Here is a 7,740-nt window from a genome sequence, read left to right on the forward strand (position 1 = left end):
GAGTTGGAAGCGATAGAAGCGAGTGACATTCCTCCTTGGGCAGGCCTTCCAGTTGGAGAGGCGGCTGGAGTCGGAAGCGAGTACCAGAGTCGAAGGTGCACTGGCTAGCCCTTCCAGTCAGAGAGGTAGGCTAGAGTCAGAAGCAAGCATTGGTCCTCCTTGGCCAGGCCTTCCGGTCAGAGAGGTGGTCCATAGTCAGAAGCTAGTGTCGTTCCTCCTTGGCTAGGCCTTTTGGTTAGAGAGGCGGGCTGGAGTCAGAAGCGAGCGTCGGTCCTCTCATTGGCCAGGACTTCTGGTCGAAGATCACCCTTCTGGCATGTCATTAGGTTTTTGGGCCGACGTAGGAGTTGCGTGTCGTTCGCAACGTCGTCTGCCAGGGCGAGTTTTTGCTGGGAAGCAGGTCCATGAGGGAACCTAGGTTTATGAACCCGATAGGAGCCCCTGGGCCCCTGGGCGATTCGGGTAGAATTGTCTAGGGGATTTTTATCTTGATGGTGGGTGCGCACGAGCGCACCCATGAGTGTAGCCCCCAAGCCCCCCGGTGATTTGGGTAGAATCATCTGGGTGGATTCGTGTTGGTAGCAGGGGGAATTCTTTATTTTGATAGTGGGTGTGTGCGAGCGCACCCGTGGGTGTAACCCCTGAGCCTGCATCTGACTGGTGAGTCGGTTGGAGGCTGAGCAACTTGGTACTCTTTTTCCTAGGGCCACAGACTATCATTCAGGGTGTTCGCCCGTGTTTGTCCCCTCACGACTTGCGTGGTTGATTGATTTCCCAAGTCAGTGTCGGGCGACCTAAGCCCCTGAGCCCCATTGGGTTTTGGCAGGTGTTGGTCTAGTTCCATGCATTACCCCATCCATGGTTTCCACAACTGGCGGGGCTAAGCTAACATCGCTTGCCTCGATGGCTCAAATGACATGCTCGGTGAGCTCGCTAATGGGCACATTCGAGTGGAATCTAGGTCCGTCGTTCATGATGGGGTTGGCATAGCCCTCATGTGGCATTCCACTTCTCCTTAACCCACATCCTGGTAGATGCCTAGGTTCATTTCAGAGACCAACCTAGGTGGCCTGCTGGCCTCCCCTTGATGGAGATTCTATGGGTATGGTTCGAGGTTAGGATCGAAACAAGAAGTTTGAGATGACCCTATCTGCTTCAGGGTAGATTGGGTGAGGGCCGCTAGGGCTCATCTCTGTCTTCTCCCCTAGCTCTATTTGATGTGGGGTGGCCTTGAGCTCTTAGCGGGCTAGCCTTCGAACCTCGGTCAGTTGTTGCTCATGTCGAATGAGGCAACTTCCGCTTCGTGATGCAACACGGAGCATTGTGATGCATTTTAACTACATATGGGATGCTTTGGATGTGTGGGATGAATGAATGAATGTGTGGATGAATGTATGCGAATGGATGAATGAATGATCATGCATCAGGAAAAATAAAGTAAGAGGGATCGGTAGAGATACCTTGCCGACTCGAGTGATAGGCCTGAGGAGTTTTTATCAAATATGTCCAAATGGGATCACACTCGTTGTTCATGATGGAGTTGTCGTGGCCCACTTGGGGCATCCCTTTGCTCTTTACCTATCTCTCGGCATTTGCCTGAGTCATCCGATCGACTTAGGAAGCCCATTGGTCTCTCATGGGTGGAGATCCTATTGTTGGGCCCTTCTAGGTTCTACCTAGGAAGGTGAAGAGCTACCTATGCATAGTTGCACCATTGTTTCCCATGCCTCGGCGTGTGGTAGTGGTGGGCCATGCCCAAGCCATGTCCTATCTAACCAGGCGCCTGTCTCATCGGGCAGGGCGCATCCCATCGGTCAGGACATGTCCCATCGTGTTCCATCCACATTGAATGGGGAAGGGAGAGGGTTTTTTGCCCCAATCCTTTGTCTTTCCCCAATTGCTACGCCTCCTCCTTAAATAGGGGAAGGGAGAGGGCTTTCATCCCATTCCTTCACCTATTCTTCATCTGCCTCCTATCCTCCTTCTTTCTCGCCAATTGCATTCGTGCCATGGTGGTTCCCAAGCAAGAGAGAGGAAAACTCACAGATCTGTTTGCAAGTTCAAAGCAAGATATCGAGCTGGAGATCATCCACTATGGACAAGTCGATGCTGGCCACCTTCGCCGAGAAGCAGCTACTGCCGCCGAAGGAGGTGGCACACTGGAGGGCTCTGGTGGGGGAGGCTTTTCCGTGCCCTCGGGACAGTGAGGTCATCTCCTTCCTCACCTTCCATGAGCATGGGCTAGGATACCCCACACACTGGTTCCTACACTGGCTCCTCAACAAGTGGGGCCTAGAGCTAAAGCATCTCAATCCGACTAGGGTGCTGCATGTCGCTGGATTCATCACTGTGTGCGAGGCCTTTCTCAGGTTGGAGACGCACGTGGACTTCTTACACAAATCTTCATTGAGTGAGCTTTGTTGGAGGGGAAGCTAGCAAGGACCGTGCCAGTTGGTGGCTTCGCCCAGCAGAAGAAGATGAGCTCGTCGGGCTCGTACCCCACATACACCCTTTGCGACTCCGACCATGGGTGGCATGGGAAATGGTTCTATATCAGGAACCTGAAGGAGGCGCCATTCCCACCGTTCATTGAAAGGTAGCTGGAGAGGTGGGAGAGCTGGTCATAGGGGCCCTTCTAGCCAGTAGAACAAGCTAGGAGATCATTGGGGTAGAGCTCCAAAAGCTATTGTAGCATGGCCTCAATGGAGTGTTGGTGTTCCACACCTTCTTCCACCATCGGGTCACCCCACTGGTGGAAAGGACATGACCAATGTGGCTGTACTCCGGCCCGATGGACCCTGACCTGTGCATCACCAGAGGAGTTGGCGAAGGACGAAGTCTGGAGCTGACTCGATCGAGGTGCTGCAACTAAAGGCTCAGGGAGACCCTTGAAGGAAATCCTGGACCTCTCCACATCAGGAAGCTACCCAATATGGTATGTTCTCCTTTCCTTATTCTATGTCCCTTTCAATCTTGCTTTCCTGTAATTTGACTTCAAGTCCATTTCGTAGGGCCTCAGCAGTTCTAAATCCTAGGCTGCACCTTCCAAAGGGGCCGAAGGGCGTGGCCTCGGCAGGTGGCCCTAAAGGAGGCGGTGGACAGCCAGAAGAAGAAGAGAGCTGAGAAGGCTCGAAGGAGGCACCAGAAGGAGCAAGATATCACCCGGCGCATGCAGGCTGGGGAGAACAGGAGTGATGTCAAGGCAGAGCTCAAGTCAGAGGACCCATGGAGATGGGTGACAACGTGATCTCCTCTAAGGATGAGGGAGGTCGGGAGGTCGTCATGACCTCGGTTGAGCATCATGAGCCTACGACTGTGTCCACCGATGGTGGGTGGAGGCAAAGAGGCATGGCGACGTTCCCACGCTGAGGTAGCATGCCATGAGCTCAAACGTTGTTGACAAGCGGGAGGTGAAGCGGACACGGTTGCCACACCCGTTGGATGCATCACCGGCCTTGTCCCCACCTACTCCAGGCGTGGTGGGGCAGGCCAGGTAGTCAAAGGAGTGGGCTCGCACCCACACATCATTGTGGCTGGCATCAGCGTGCAACCCATAATAGGGGGATGCCTCGCTAGTTGCTCTAGTTGGCGTGCCTCGAACTAGTGGTTGCGGCGATGCACAGGCCAAGCGTGAGTCATCTAGGTTGACTCCTCCCTTGGTTGAAGTGATGGGGTGCGGCTCATGACCTGCGAGCAGCCCTCGTCCAATAGGTCTATTGCTAGTGGGTCGAGGCTTCAGAGCCCTACCGCTAGCATCCTTGTATGTATTCTTTGTTTCTTTTCTCAATCTCATAGTTGAGTTTTTGGAGTGCGACTGACCTGTATTTTTTTAACAGTGGCCAGATACTGCCGGCGTTGAGCATCACCCCACCTCCCATGTAGGAGGAGTGGAGGCCCACCTTGTAGTGCATCGCGATGAGCGCAGCGAGAGCAGGGTGGCGGCAGTGCGTCCTTCCCCTTTGGGGTTGGTGTCTTCTTGGCCGATCGCAAGTATGGTGGTAGCAACAATGGAGGCGATGGCGGCAATCCCAGTGCCAACGGTGGAGGCCAGGTTGAAGGTGACCCTCGCGATCTCTCCTACACCAGTAGCAGTAGAAGAGAGGGGGAGACAGGGCTCCCTACCTCGCCTAGCAGAGGGACATGTGGCTCGCCCTCCTAGTCAGAGCTGTCGGTGTCTAGAGGTGACGTGGCCAGGCCAAAGGCGGAACAACCGCCGATGGGTTGTGAGGTCGAGGAGGTGGAGATCCTCTGCCCTAGTGAGGTGGGCACCAAGGTGGAGCCATCGGCCATCCTACCATCGTAGGAGCTAGTGGTGGTCCGGTCATCGGCCGAGCCTTCTAGCGAGTCAGGGGTGACCACCGACCTAGTGTGGCCCTGCCCTAGTGACCCACAAAAGGTTCAGTTCATCCTTTAGGATGAGCAGGAGGTGCAGCTTTGGGATGTTCTTGGGGGGAGAGGACTCTCCATGGAGTCCGATCTCACCCAAACTAGGGTGAAGCTCGAGGAGGCCCTAGAGCAGGTCAAGTCTATCCACCAGGTGGTTATTGTCGACCTACCCCATGTCATAGAGGTAGGTTTTCTGCATTCATCCTTAACTCCTTGGTCTTCCACTGGTTATCAATACGTGTTTGCCTCTTGTTTTGTAGGGCTTGGAGGAGATGTCGAGCTGCAAGTCTTGCTTCCTCTGGGAGGAGCACGCCTAGGAGGCCGCGATGTCGCGATGGGTCACTGAGCTCGAGCGCGAGCTGGAGTCTGCCCGCCGTGAGTCTCAAGGCTGAGCGACCAAGGCGACAGAGGCGCGGGTGGCAGAGCTGCTCGTAGTGGAGCGGGCGACCACCACTGAGCAGGGACTTGAGGTGGCAAAGGTCCATCTAGTGGAGACCGAGGCGGCACTCCAGAATTCCTTGGCAGAGACTGAGGCAGCGCTCTAGAGTTCCCTAGAGGCCTAGGAGTTAGAGCGGAAGGCCTAGTCAGAGGTCGACCAGCAAGTGCTCGCGCTCCGGGGGTGGGTGCTTGGGATGGAGGAGTTGAAAGCCCAGTTGCATGAGCAGGTGACTCGGTAGGAGGAGAGACTCTTCATCCTTGAGAACACCCACCTCGGTATGTACTTGTTTAGTCTTTGACGTCTTGGTTTTTTCCTTTAGCTTGCTTCTAAGCTTGTGAAAGCTCTAGTTTGGTTTTGGTTAATTGATGAAACCCTAAGTGCTAACCTAGTTTACCAAGATGATTATGAGATAGGTAGCACTACTCCAAGTGATGAAGTAATGGCGAAGATCATGACAATGGTGATGGCATGGTGATGGTCAAATGCTCAAACTTGGAAAAGAAGAAAGAGAAAAACAAAAGGCTCAAGGCAAAGGTATAAAATGTAGGAGCCATTTTGTTTTAGTGATCAAGACACTTAGTGAGTGTGATCACATTTAGGATAGATAGCCATACTATTAAGAGGAGTGAAACTCATATCGGAATGCGGTTATCAAAGTGCCACTAGATGCTCTAACTCATTATATATGCATTTAGGATCTAGTGGAGTGCTAACATCCTTGATAATATTTGTGAAAATATGTTAACACATGTGCACAAGGTGTTTGCAGGGTTGAGATGGGTTTTGGTGCTTTTAGAAAAATGAAATGTCTATTTTCTATTGCGCCGGATGCAAAATTCTTGGTGGTTGGCACATTTGAGCAAGGGTGAAGAAGTTAGAGTTGAAATGGAGTTGGTCGAAATGATGCTGGCGTCGGTCTACTGACCGGATGCTGGGTCACTCAGTGACTGGACACTAAAAGGCTACATCCAGTTGAGCTATCAGACGGCACAGTGGCTAGGGTTGAGCACCGGACGTTGGTCTACGTCCGGTCAAGGTGGACCGGACGCGTCCGGTCGAAAAAATATGCCTCAGGGAGCTTACTGGAAACGACCAGACACTGGGGCTTCAGCGTTCGGTCAGTTTTACCAGAGCGTCTGGTCAGCTTCATAGCCGTTGAAATCTGATGAACAGTGTTTGAAGCTGGTGACGCGTGGCATCCATCGGGCGACCGGACGCTGAGGGCCAGCGTCCGGTCAGTATGACCAGAGCGTCTGGTCAGAGCGCGTTTTGCCCAGTGAAGGGGTATAACGGCTCTATTTGATGGGGGCTCTATTTATAGCCCCAAGGCTGGCTCAAGGGATAACTCTTGCACATTTTTCATTGACATAGCATCCTTGTGAGCTTAGCCAAAGCCCTCCCACTCATCTCCATCATTGATCCATCATCTTTGTGAGATTTTGAGAGAATCCAAATGCATTGCTTGAGTGATTGCATCTAGTGGCACTTGGTATTCGTGTTGCGCTGCGGATTTCGCTTGTTTCTCTTGGTGGTTGCCACCACCTAGATGGTTGGAGCAGCGGTGAAGGATCGGCACGAGTTGGTGATTGTTCGTGGCCGCCTTCAGTGATTGTGAGGGGAGTTGTACCTTCCCCAGCGGAGCGCCAAAAGGTAACTCTAGTAAATTGCTCGTGTCATTGAGTTACCTCACTTGTGGGTTGGTTCTTGCAGTGTCCAATCGTGTGGACGAGGTTTGTGAAACACCTCTTAGCCGCCAAACCACCAAGTGTTGGTCAACACAATGGGGGCGTAGCGTGTTGGCAAACACGTGAACCTTAGGAGAAAATCAATTGTCTCTTGTCTTTGGCATTCTCCCGGTGATTGGCTATATATTCATCTTGTGATTGGTTCATCCCCTACACGTCGGTATAATCACCTTACTCACTTATTTACATCCTTGCAAACTAGTTGACACAAGCTCTTTAGTGTAATTAGAATTGAGAGCTTGCTTTATTATTTATATTCATCTAGTTGAGCTCTTTAGAGTAGCAAGGTTGAGAGCTCTTAGTGAGTAATTACATAGCAAGTTTGTGTGCCTAAGTAATCATTGCAACTAGAATTGTTGGATAGGTGGCTTGCAACCCTTGTAGAGCTAGAGCAAGTTTGTATTACACTATTTGTCATACTAATCAAATTGCTCTAGTTGATTTGTAGATTTTTAAATAGGCTATTCACCCCCCATCTAGCCATATTAGGACCTTTTAGCTTGTCATCCTTCTTCTAGAACTAGGCAAAAAGGTTGGTTCGCTGGAGCGGGACCTAGAGATGACCAAGGCGATGATCGGTCAGAGCACGGAGGCACTGGCCAAGTCCCTTGAGGAGCGACATGCTCTTGAGGGGGAACTAGACTAGCTCCGCAACATCGCCTAGGTCATTGTCTTGGAAATGTTTGGGTCAGTGCCAAGCACCAGCACGCCCACCATCCGATTGGCGGAGGTCCCGGATGAGCTTCGAGCCCTCATCTATGATGGGATGTTCTATGGAACATTGGGGGTGCTAACTTTAGTGGCAATGCACCACCCGGACTAGGACTTTGCCACCATCTATAGTGGGTACATAGATGGCTTGAGCCCAGATGCCATCCATGTGCTTGGGGAGAGCTTGCTGCCACACACATAGTTGGTGGTAGAGCAAGTCTCCGCGCAATGGGTGATGGAGGCTCACCATGCAAACATGGCTGAAGGCGCGAGCGAGGACGACGTCACCTAGCCTAAGGATGGCGTGGAGCCCAAGTTGGAAGCGAACGTCACCCCACCTCTTACCGACCCAAATGTCATCCCATTAGAGACCAAGCAGCCCCTATCTTCGTCGGTCGAGCTGGTAGCCGATGGCGCTAGGCCGTCGTAGTAGAAATTTAGAGTAGAAGTACTTAGCAT

The sequence above is a fragment of the Miscanthus floridulus genome, chromosome 1 (assembly GCF_019320115.1).
Source record: "Miscanthus floridulus cultivar M001 chromosome 1, ASM1932011v1, whole genome shotgun sequence".
Lineage (NCBI taxonomy): Eukaryota > Viridiplantae > Streptophyta > Magnoliopsida > Poales > Poaceae > Miscanthus > Miscanthus floridulus.